Source organism: Tachyglossus aculeatus, chromosome 2 (genome assembly GCF_015852505.1).
Source record: "Tachyglossus aculeatus isolate mTacAcu1 chromosome 2, mTacAcu1.pri, whole genome shotgun sequence".
Taxonomy (NCBI): domain Eukaryota; kingdom Metazoa; phylum Chordata; class Mammalia; order Monotremata; family Tachyglossidae; genus Tachyglossus; species Tachyglossus aculeatus.
In genome coordinates, this window is record NC_052067.1 from 176,082,399 (window position 1) to 176,087,445 (window position 5,047).

Here is a 5,047-nt window from a genome sequence, read left to right on the forward strand (position 1 = left end):
CTTTAATTCTATCTGTTCCGTCAACTTGACACCTGTCCACATGTTTTGTTTTGTTGCCTGTCTCCCCCTTCTAGACTGTGAGCCCGTTGTTGGGTAGCAACCGCCTCTATATGTTGCTAACTTGTACTTCCCAAGCGCTTAGTACAGTGCTCTGCACACAGTAAGCGCTCAATAAATATGATTGAATGAATGAATGAATGGTAGCAACCATTATTGTTATTATTATCATTCTGATAAGAGAACTAAAGCACAGAAAAGAAAAGTGATTTGCCCAGAGTTACACAGCAGACAAATGGCAGAACTGGGAGTACAACCCAGGTCCTCCGACTCCCAGGCCTGTGCTCTTTCCACTAGACCATGCTGATTGTTACTATTCTTCTTCTTATTATTTTTATAAATAATAATTGTGGTATTTGCTAAGTGCTTACACTGTGCCAAGCACTGTACCAAGTACTGGCATAGATTCAAGAAGCAGTGTGGCCTAATAAGAAGCAGCCTGGCTTAGTGGATGGAGTATGGGTCTGGAAGTTAGAAGGATCTGGGTTTGTTCATTCATTCATTCATTCAATTGTATTTATTGAGCGCTTACTGTGTGCAGAGCACTGTACTAAGTGCTTGGGAAGTACAATTTATCAACAAAGAGAGACCATCCCTGCCCACAATGGGCTCACAGTCTAGAAGCGGGGGGGGACTGACATCAAAACAAGTAAACAGGCCTCAATAGCATCAATATAAATAAATACAATTATAGATATATATTCACATCAGAACAAGTAAACAGTAAACAAGTAAATATTATTAATATAAATAATTCATTCATTCAATTGTATTTATTGAGTGCTTACTGTGTGCAAAGCACTGTACTAATCATGGTTCCACAACATGTCTCCTGTGTGACCTTAGGTAAGTCACTTAACTTCTCTGGGCCTCAGTTCCCTCATCTGTAAAGTGGGGATTTAGAGTGTGAGCCCCAATAAATACACTTGAATGAATGAATGAATGTGAGACAGGGACTGTGTACAACCTGCTTAATTTGTATGTATCCCAGCACTAGAACAGTGCTTGGCACATAGTAAGTACTTTACAAGTACCATAATTATTAGTGAAAAGAGTGTGAGCCTGGGACTCAGAGGGCTTGGGTTCTAATTCCCGTATGGCCACTTGTCTGCTGTGTGACCTTGGGTAAATTCATTCATTCATTCAATTCATTCAATCTTATTTATTGAGTACTTACCGTGGGCAGAGCACCATACTAAGTGCTTGGGAGAGTACATACAACAATAAACAGACACATCCATGCATTCATTCATTCAATCATATTTACTGAGCACTTACTGTGTGCAGAGCACTGTACTAAGCACTTGGGAAGTACAAGTCGGCAACATATACAGACGGTGCCTACCCAACAAAAGGCTCACAGTCTAGAAGTGGGGGACAGACACAAAACAAAACAAGGAGACAGGTGTCAAAACCATCAGAATAAATATAATTATAGCTATAGGCACATGATTAATAAAATAGAGTAGTAAATATGTACAAGTAAAATAAATAAAGTAATATGTACAAATGTATACAAGTGCTGTGGGGAGGGGAAGGAAGTAGAGCGGGGGGGATGGGGAGGAGGAGAGGAAAAAGGGGGCTCAGTCTGGGAAGGCCTCCTGGAGGAGGTGAACTCTCAGTAGGGCTTTGAAGGGAGGAAGAGAGCTAGTTGGCAGATGTGGGGAGGGAGGGCATTCCAGGTCAGGGGAAGGATGTGGGCCAGGGATCGACAGCGGGACAGGCAAGAACGAGGTACAGTGAGGAGGTTAGCGGCAGAGGAGCGGAGGGTGTGGGCTGAGCTGGAGAAGGAGAGAAGGGAGGTGAGGTAGGACAGGGAGAGGTGATAGAGAGCCTTGAAGGCAAGAGTGAGGAGTTTTGGCTTGATTCGTAGGTTGACAGGCAACCATTGGAGATTTTTGAGGAGGGGAGTGACATGCCTGGGGAGTGGCATGCCCAAAGCGTTTCTGTACAAAGATAATCTGGGCAGCAGAGTGAAGTATAGACTGAAGCGGGGAGAGACAGGAGGATGGAAGATCAGAAAGGAGGCTGATGCAGTAATCCAGTCTGGATAGGATGAGAGATTAAACCAGCAAGGTAGCAGTTTGGATGGAGAGGAAAGGGCAGATCCTGATGATGTGGAGGTGAGACTGGCAGGTTTTGGTGATGGATTGCATGTGTGAGGTAAATGAAAGAGGGGAGTCAAGGATTCATTCATTCATTCAACCGTATTTATTGAGCACTTACTGTGTGCAGAGCATTGTATTAAGCACTTGGGAAGTACAAGTAGGCAACATATAGAGACGGTCCCTATCCAACAACAGGCTCACAGTCTAGAAGGGGGAGACAGACAACAAAACAAAACATGTAGACAGATGTCAAAATCATCAGAACAAATAGAATTAAAGCTTTATGCACATCATTAACAAAATAAATAGAATAGTAAATACGAACAAATAAAATAAATAGAATAATAAACCTGTACAAATATATACAAGTGCTCTGAGGAGGGGAAGGAGGTAGGGCAAGGGGGGATGGGGAGGAGGAGAGGAAAAAGAGAGCTCAATCTGGGAAGGCCTCCTGGAGGAGGTGAGCTCTCAGTAAGGCTTTGAAGGGAGGAAGAGAGCTAGCTTGGCAGATGTGTAGAGGGAGGGCATTCCAGGCCAGGGGAAGGACGTGGGCTGGGGGTCGACAGCGGGACAGGTGAGAATGAGGTACAGTGAGGAGGTTAGCGGCAGAGGAGCAGAGGGTGTGGGCTGGGCTGGAGAAGGAGAGAAGTGGGGTGAGGTAGGAGAGGGTGAGGTGATGGAGAGCCTTGAAGCCAAGAGTGAGAAGTTTTTGCTTCATTTGTAGGTTGACAGGCAGCCACTAGAGATTTTTGAAGAGGGAAGTAACATGCCCAGAGCATTTCTGCACAAAGATAATTTGGGCAGCAGAGTTAAGTATAGACTGAAGTGGGGAGAGACAGGAGGATGGGAGATCAGAGAGGAGGCTGATGCAGTAGTCCAGTTGGAATAGGATGAGAGATTGAACCAACAAGGTAGCGGTTTGGATGGAGAGGAAAGGACGGATCTTGGCAATGTTGTGGAGGTGAGACCGGCAGGTTTTGGTGACAGATTGGATGTGTGGGGTGAACAAGAGAGTGGAGTCGAGGATGATGCCAAGGTTGCGGGCTTGTGAGATAGGAAGGATGGTAGTGCCGTCTACAGTGATGGGAAAGTAAGGGAGAGGACAGGGTTTGGGAGGGAAGATAAGGAGCTCAGTCTCGGACATGTTGAGTTTTAGATGGTGGGCAGACATCCAGATGGAGTTGTCTTGAAGGCAGGAGGAGATATGAGCCTTGAAGGAGAGAGAACAGGGGTGGAGACGTAGATCAGGGTGTCATCAGCATAGAGATGATAGTTGAAGCCGTGGGAGCAAATTAGTTCACCAAGGGAGTGATATAGATAGAAAAAAAAGGGGACCAAGGACTGACCCTTGAGGAACCCCTACAGTAAGGGGAGGGGAGGGGGAGGAGGAGCCCACAAAAAGACTGAGAAGGTATGGCCAGAGAGATAAGAGGAGAACCAGGAGACCACGGAGTGTGAAGCCAAGGTTGGATAGTGTTTTGAGGAGAAGGGGATGGTCCACAGTGTCAAAGGCAGCTGAGTGGTTGAGGAGGATTAGGATAGAGTTGGATTTGGCAATAAGGAGGTCATTGGTGACATTTGAGAGGGCAGTTTTGGTGGAGTGTATGGGATGGAAGCCTTCCCACAATGAGTTTATAGTCTAGAGGGAGTTTATGGTCTAGAGGGAAGTCAGAAAGTTAGGAGATCCTATTATACCTGCTGTGTGACCTTTCTGGTTCTCAGTTTTCTCATCTGAAAAGTGGGGATAAATACCTCCTCATTTTCTCAGTCAATTGTATTTATTGAGTGCGTACTGTGAGAGTACACTATAACATGCATTTCCTGCCCACAATCTATCTTACAGACATCAATATAAATAAATGCATGACAGATATGGACATAAGTGCTGTGGGGCTGGAAGGGGGGATGAAAAAAGGGAGCAAGTCAAGGCAGTGCAGAAGGGAGTGGGAAAAGAGGAAAGGAGGACTTAGGGAAAGTCTCTTGGAGGAGACGAATATATATGAAGAGGAAGGGCATTCTAGGCCACAGGCAGAGGTTGGTGATGAGATAGACAAGATTGAGGTAAAGTGAGAAGGTTAGCGTTACAACAGCAAAGTGTTCGGCCTGGGTTGTAGTAGGAGAGTAACCATGTGAGGCAGGAGGGGGCAAAGTGATTGAGTGCTTTAAAACCAATGGTGAGGAGTTTCTGTTTGTAGAGGTGAATGGGCAATCACTGGAGGTTCTTTAGGAATGGGGAGACATGTCCTAAACGTTTTTGTAGAAAAATGATCCGGTCAGCAGAGTGAAGTATGGACTGGAGTGGGGAGATACAAGACGAAGGGAGGTCAGCAAGGAGGCTTATACAATTATCAAGGTGGGATAGCATAAGTGATTGGATTAACATGTAGCAGATGCTACTGGTCCTGTCCATGAAGACACTCCTGGTTCTGTCCAAGATGACCCAGGTTCTGTTCATCAGGATGATCCAGGTCCTGTCCCTCAAGATGATTCGGGTCCTGCCCTAGATGAGTCAGGTCCTGAGAATCGGCATGGTATAGTGGATAGAGAAGGGGCCTGGGAGTCAGAAGGTCGTAGGTTCTAATCCCAGCTCTGCCACTTGTCTGCTGTGTGACCTTGGGCAAACCACTTAACTTCTCTGTGTCTCAGTTACTTCAATTGTAAAATGGGGATTAAGATGGTGAGCCCCACTTGGGACAACTTGATTACCTCGTGTCTACCCTGGCACTTAGAACAGTGCTTGGCTGTTGCAGGTAAAAAATTATGCCTGTTCGTTGCTCTGCATGGTCAATGATAGGAATACATGATTCGCTTAACAAATACTATTATCAACATCATCATCATCATCATCATCTTCAGACAGTCTCAAAATTTTATTTTGCAGA